We start from the raw sequence: 7402 nt of genomic DNA, 5'->3' as shown, positions 1-7402 counted from the left end.
GTGGAAATTATTGCCATCTGTTATGCAGAAAGTAAGACAAGTTAATGATCTAACACTTACATCGTCCGCAGCTCGTGGTCGTGCGGTAGCGTTCTCGCTTCCCGCGCCAGAGTTCCCGGGTTCGATTTCCGGCGGGGTCAGGGATTTTCTCTGCCTCGTGATGACTGGGTGTTGTGTGCTGTCCTTAGGTTAGTTAGGTTTAAATAGTTCTAAGTTCTAGGGGACTGGTGACCATAGATGTTAAGTCCCATAGTGCTCAGAGCCATTTGAACCATTTGAGCACTTACATCGAACAGAGGTAGGTTTACATTATGTAACTGTATATGTGCAATTATGGAGTGTTTATTCTATGTTGTTGAAAGTCTTTCATTTGTGACAGAACATTTAGAGTTTTTTAGTGTATATACGAAAAAAGCAAAATGATTTGTTAAAATAATAATTTTTTGTAATATGTGTATGTTTATAAAAAAAAAAGAGAACGTTTATTGAAAGCTGGTTCATGTTTAGGGCACTCGTGCTTGTAATACATAAAAGGGGTAGGGAAGTCCCTCTGCAACAGAAATGGAATGGTGCGATGTACAAGGTGGTTCTGGCGGTCGAACTGGGCGGTTCCTTGGTGTGTGGCTAGCCGTACCACGGTACACTTCGACAGTGCCAAGAGAGGCAACTGGAAGCTGGTTTGCAAAGTAATTTTGCCTCGGATGTGGATCTGGCTATTATTTGGTATGCTCGGCAAAGAGGACTGGCTCTAATATGCTGCAAATCCGACGACAAGAAGGGATTTGATAGAGCATTTGAACATGAAGAACTGTGAGTACAGTTAGCCACCATGTCGCTTGCCACCAAAACTTCGCCACTGTTTTACTAACTTCACACATCTGGCTATGTATATGGGCATGGACCAGTTAACTTGTGTGTGTGGTTTTGATAATAATCCTAATGCTATAAATCTGCTTCCAGAACCGTGTCTTCTATTCTGATCACAAACATATGCAAGGACCTCTCCTATGTGCTATTAAAACCGAGTATCCTGTTTTAAATGAACAATACGTGGATTCAAGTGTTTCAAAGTGGTTGTTTTTGTTTGTCAAATGTAAAAGGAGTAGCAAAAGTTAATGTCAAAACCACCAAAGTGACGTTAGATAGGATTTTGCTAAAGTATACATAGTTTGTTGCAAAGAATAGTTTTGCAGGAATACAGTGCTAGATTGTGTAAATGTTATTGTCAAACATACCTGCTTCACAGGTGACAAAAAAAGGCAAACAAGCTAAGCTCATTTTAAAAATAGTGTGGCAGGATTTCTATCATGAATCATTCCTTTTTCGTAGATAATTAAGCACACTGTTGATTTTTTTGTCTTACAGAGTGAATTATGAACTACTCCGAGTGAATTGAACGATTAGCATTGTTTGAATTAGTCTTTTCTAGTGAAATAATCGTAGAGCTTGACTAGTGACACTATTCTACTTTATGGATCCCCATCGCATTCTCCACATGTTAGAAAGATAATTAGACAGTTGCTGTTGCTAAGGTTGGTTGGTTGGTTTGGGGAAGGAGACCAGACAGCGTGGTCATCGGTCTCATCGGATTAGGGAAGGATGGTGAAGGAAGTCGGCCGTGCCCTTTCAGAGGAACCATCCCGGCATTTGCCTGGAGTGATTTAGGGCAATCACTGTTGCTAAGGAAAACTGATATATGTAGAGGAGTATAAACAGCGTATGTATGAAACTTCCTGGCAGATTAAAACTGTGTGCCCGACCGAGACTCGAACTCGGGACCTTTGCCTTTTGCGGGCAAGTGCTCTACCAACTGAGCTACCGAAGCACGACTCACGCCCGGTACTCACAGCTTTACTTCTGCCGGTACCTCGTCTCCTACCTTCCAAACTTTACAGAAGCTCTCCTGCGAACCTTGCAGAACTAGCACTCCTGACAGAAAGGATATTGCGGAGACATGGCTTAGCCACAGCCTGGGGGATGTTTCCAGAATGAGATTTTCACTCTGCAGCAGAGTGTGCGCTGATATGAAACTTCCTGGCAGATTAAAACTGTGTGCCCAACCGAGACTCGAACTCGGGACCTTTGCCTTTCGCGGGCAAGTGCTCTATCAACTGAGCTACCGAAGCACGACTCACGCCTGGTATGTATGATATTATTTATCTTTATTTGAGTGTTTTTCATGTCAGTTAAGATAGCAGCTCATCTTGTCCAAGGCTAGTCCTGCACATCATGCACTAACATTTCAGTATTGGTTTAAGTAATGCTCTTGAGACTAGCTTTTATTAGTATAAGCTTGGTGAAAATTTGCTTTCCATTCTAACATTCTGCGTGGTGTCTGTTCGTTCTAAGTCGTGTCTCCCTACCACTTTCGTGCAACGATGCTCTGAGCGTGTTTTTTAGGGAATTGACTAGTTTGAACCTGGGACCTGTTGCTGGTGAGGAGACACCAGACCACACATGACATGGAAGGTTCAGAAAAGTTCAGTGAGACTAGCGATGATAAAACCAAATACTTAATGATTTCAGCATCAGCTCCACTGCACTCCCTGTAATAGAATCTTAATACTAACTAAATTTAGTGGAAGGGGTTCAAGGCTTTCCTATTTTTGGTTAGCTGGTAAAATAACATCGAATGTTTTCTTCAGTTTCGTGCATCAGCATGCTGTTTAATAGCAGTACTGTGACTTTTACACATATTTTTTGCCAGTGGTGTCTTGCCCAAGCCGTCTTCTCATCAGGCCGTTTTTTGCTCGCTCTGCTGAGTCGGGGCGTTCCAAGACCCTCTTGGCCTTCCGTGTTCTGTCCCAGCAGGGTTCTGCCACTCTGTGGTTCCGTGTCCTGTCCCAGCAGGGTTCTCCCACTCTGTGGTTCCGCTTGGCAGCAGATTTACTGTCCACTTCGACTACAAGGGCCCTCTGTTGGTCTCACTGTCCTTTCCCTTCTCTCGACGCTTCTGCCTTGTAGGAATCGTGTCCTGCTAATTACGTCCTTTTCTTTGTTGATACTTCTCGCGTTGCAACTTGTGGGTCATTGCATCTGGTTGTTGCTGGAGTTTTTACAATGATTCTTACAAAAAGTTTTGCTTATATTCATCTAACATATGTCTAGTATCTACATTGTTTTATGTCTTTTTAAAAAGCTTTACAAATTTCGGCGCTCTTTCCACGTTACAATTCTAAGATATTTTGAGTCTTAACTTCTACAAGAATCCTCAAATTCGTTTTTTTATTTTTTGTGTAGTGTCGTGGTGTATAGCATTTTAGTATTTAATGCTGTTAGACTATCTACGCTTTATCCTTTCACCTTAATCTATGCAACTATTGGTGTTATTTTTGTTTTTTTATTTTATTGAAACTACTTTCTTTTTCACAACTTCCTCTTTCTTCATTCTTCTTTCTCCTGACGATCTTATCTGCAACATAAACTTGAAATATTGTGCTAATTATTTACCAGTAATAAAATTAATATTCAAACTTTTTGATATGGCTCACATGGTGAAGTCCTAAGGTTTTGCCTGTTTTTGGGTTCATTAGTTCCACAGCATTATCATGAGCAATTCGGCTAATTATGACAGGTCCTTTGTATGCAGCGTAAAACTTATGTATTTTGTGTTTCTGTTTTCTGGAGAGATGGTGTGTTTTTACAAATACTTTCTGGCCTACTGAGAATGTTCTTTTAATTGCTGTTCTATCTCCTCTTTCTTTTCTTTTAATGGCTGCCTTTCTGATGTTGGAGAGTGCTGTTGCTATGACTTGTTTGTGCTGTCTACGTGGTACAATAGGAAATCTAACATTTTCTCTGGTTATGTTTGGGGGTTCAATATTTTTAAGTACAGTAACTGGAGGTAGTAGTGTAGTGCTATGTGGCATTTCATTTATTACTTCTTGAAAATCTTTAAGGTATATATCCCAAGTGTTGTGTCTTTTGCCTGCATATAATCGGCATAAAGTGCCTATGTCCTTCATAGATCGTTCTGCTGGATTTACACTAGGTTTGTACTTAGATGTGTAGATGGGTTTTATTTTGTGTTGTTTTAACATGTTCTGCCATTGCACTGATTTGTATCGTGGGCCATCATCCGAAATTATTGTCGGAGAAAATCTTGTCTAAATGCTTTACTTATAGTAACACCTGTTGCCCATTTTAATGGTGTCAAGGTAACATATTTAGAAGTAAGTTCCAAAACGACAAATATGAAAATATATCCATTTTTTGTGTGTGGGAGGGGTCCCATCAAATCTGTTGCAGTTATTTGTTTTAATTTTTTATGGATTATTGGAAACATAGGTGGTTCGGTTTGGAAAGGGACGTGTTTACCCCTCATACATTTTTTGCATTTGACTAATACTGTTCTAATTTGTCTTTCCATATTAGGAAAATGGCTTGTTTGTTTTATTTTTAAAAAGCATTTCTTTGGTCCAAAGTGGCCATTACTTAAATGTGTATACCATATGTATTTATTAATTAGTACATCTGGGATATAAATTAAACATTCATTCGTTGCAACATTTCGTCTAAAAGATAAAACATTGTTTTATACGAGATAGTGCTGTCGAATGTCTGGAAAATCCTTACTTTTCCACTTGTGTTTGATTCCTAGTATTTCGGGATCCTTGTCCTGTACTTTGCCTATGTTTTTCAATGCTGTCGTAATGTAGTTTTCGAAAGGTACTTGTTTCATATACTACATTGTAAACTGGTCTTCTGCTGCTTACAAACCTATGTTATTGGATGCATCCTGTGGACATCGTGATAAAGCATCTGCTAATACATTCGCTGGTCCTGGTATGTGTCTAATAGTGAAGTCAAATTCTTGTAGTATTAACATCCATCTGGCTAACCTCCCATGAGTTAGTTGGGCGGATAACAGAAATTCTAACGCTTTGTGGTCAGCATATACTTTTGTTTTTCTTCGGAATAGGAAGTATCGAAAAGATTGGAAGCCCCATACAATGGCCAATGCTTCCAGCTCCGTGACTGAATAGTTTCTCTCGCTTTTTGTGAGTACACGACTGGTAAATGCAATTGTTCTATATGATCTTAGCCCTGCCTGTTCGTATTCTTGGAATAAAACAACTCCTAAACCTGTTTTCGCGCTATCAGTGGCCATACAAAAATTTTGTGTTAGATCAGGATGTGCTAAGATCGGTGCTGTTAGTGAGTTTTTCACTTTAAAAAATTCTACATTGGCTTGTTGATCCCATACCCACGGCGTGTGTTTTCCAGTCAATGCACATAGGTGAGGTGTTGCGAGAGAGTCGATCCAAATAAAGTTTTTATAGAATCCGGTGAGACCTAGAAATCCTCTGAGAGTTTTCTTATTATATGGAGTACAGAATTCTTTCATTGCCTTTAGTTTTTCTGGGTCGGGCATTACACCTTTCTCTGAAATTATGTGTCCTAGAAATTTGACCTCTCGCCTTCCAAATTTGGATTTTTGCTATATTTACTGTGACCCCATGCTCTTTCATGATCTGTAAAAACTGATTTAATGTGTCGTTGTGATGTTCCCAAGAGAGTTCTGCTATAATCACATCATCAACAAAACAAGTAATTTTTTGTAAAATTTCAGGACTGAGTATAGTATTAAATCCTCTAATAAACGCTGCTGATGATATGTTTAAACCAAATGGCAATCGTTTAAACTGGTAACATCTACCGAATACGATAAGTGCTGTAAATTTTCTACAGTCTGGGGCCAATTCTATCTGCCAGAAACTACTCCGTAAATCAGTTGATGAAAATATCTTAGCACCGTGGAAGTTTTGTGTCAATTCGTCTAATTTTTCTGGGCGATCTGTCTCAGCAATTATGATTGTGTTGATCTGACTGGAATCAAGCACTAACCTGATGTTCCCATCTCGTTTTTGTACAATATGGAGAGGGCTGTTATATGTGGAGTAGCTGGTTCAATAATATCTTCATTAAACATTTTAGATATCTCGTGGAATACTTTATTCCTGTAGCTTAATGGGATTGTATAGGGTGGCACTCTAAATGGTTTGTGCTGTTTTACTTCAAACTTGTACTGAAAGTGTTTATTACTCCCAGTCTTAGGTAAAAATACCTCTGCTTTATCTCGTAAAATACCCTCTAATTCTCTTTTACTATGTTCCGAAATACCTTGAATTTCTTGCAATTTTTCGTCGATTTCTTTATGGACTTCTAACATGAGTTGAGGCGATTCCCCCTTTTGTGCATACCATTCTAATTCTTCATCCTCTTTATCTCGCGTCACTCTTAATTGTTTGTTTATAACTGGTATTTCTTCTAATTTTAGCTTTTGCTCAAAGAGAAGTGTGACATTCCCGAATGTTATGCTACCTTTCCCCATATCTATTATCGCTCGTCTCTCATTTAAAAAATCTGCACCTATAATCGAATCTACAGTTAGTTTAGGTATAATCACGAAGTTGGCTTCGATCTTTTGACCTTGACACGAAAGAGTTAACCTAGTTTGTCTCGTAACTTCCGCAGCAATGTTTCTAATAGGACCTCTTACTTTAATCTTACTTGTTTTCAGAACTGGCAATTCCTCATTGGCATTACACTGCATGAATAAATTTTCTGAGATCGCAGTCAGTTCACTTCCGCTATCAATTACTATATTGACTGGGATATCCATTGCCATGGCCTTCACAACTGGTTGAATATGAAAGGGTTGGTTCTGTTCTTCTTCTTCTTGCATCAACGAATCCTCCACTGAATCATACATGAGTCTTTTCAGGAATTTCCCTTGTGAATTCGAACTTTCTGTAGGATAAGCTTCGACTGCTACTTCTCTCTCTTTTATTTCCTCTTCTCTATTTCTTCCTTCATTTACGCTTTCTTCAACATCCTCTACTTTTTCCTCATCCTCGTCTATCTTCTCCTTCTTCGTCGCTACTTCCACATAATCACATCTAAATGCTCTAATTATCGCTTCATAACTTCCTTCATTATATACGTTGGGTTGTGTGCCCACTAGTAACTTATTTTCAACTTCTGTCGACTGCGCATTATCCTCATTGAATTCGCTTTCCCTGGTTTCGATCTCAAATAGCTCTGCAATACTCATTACTTCGTCCTTTCCTCCTACATTCATTGTGCATGCCTTTGGTAATTCATCTTCCTCGTCGGTATTCTCCCAATTAATTTCGTCACAACACGATATTGTTATTTTCCTGTCATCGTTTTCATCTGGTCCCTGCGGATTTGTTTCTTCCTTCTTCTCTTCTCGTGATAAGGTATTTGCTTCTCTGTTCAAGGTGCTGCAATTGTCCTGGGTCGGTGCGTCATTCCCTTCGGTATGGGCGCTTAGCTGTCAATTCGAACGTTTTTCGGGGTTTGGTGGTCTTACCTCCACCTCTTCTATCTGTATTCTCTTTTCTTGCTCCGCTTGTTGATATTGGTTTCTTTGTTG

The 7402-nt window shown here is 39.3% G+C and overlaps 1 non-coding gene across 1 annotated transcript; it reads right to left on the bottom strand.

Annotated features, from left to right (window-relative positions):
• Window positions 1-1751: 1751 nt before the first annotated feature.
• On the bottom strand, window positions 1752-1826 carry Trnal-caa (transfer RNA leucine (anticodon CAA)). The gene has a single exon. It is a non-coding gene; the product is annotated as a tRNA-Leu (tRNA).
• Between the last annotated feature and the right edge of the window lie 5576 nt (window positions 1827-7402).

Source organism: Schistocerca serialis, chromosome 5 (assembly GCF_023864345.2).
Source record: "Schistocerca serialis cubense isolate TAMUIC-IGC-003099 chromosome 5, iqSchSeri2.2, whole genome shotgun sequence".
NCBI lineage: Eukaryota > Metazoa > Arthropoda > Insecta > Orthoptera > Acrididae > Schistocerca > Schistocerca serialis.
The sequence above is the reverse complement of the archived record's forward strand: the minus strand, read 5'-3'. Positions and strand labels throughout refer to the sequence as shown.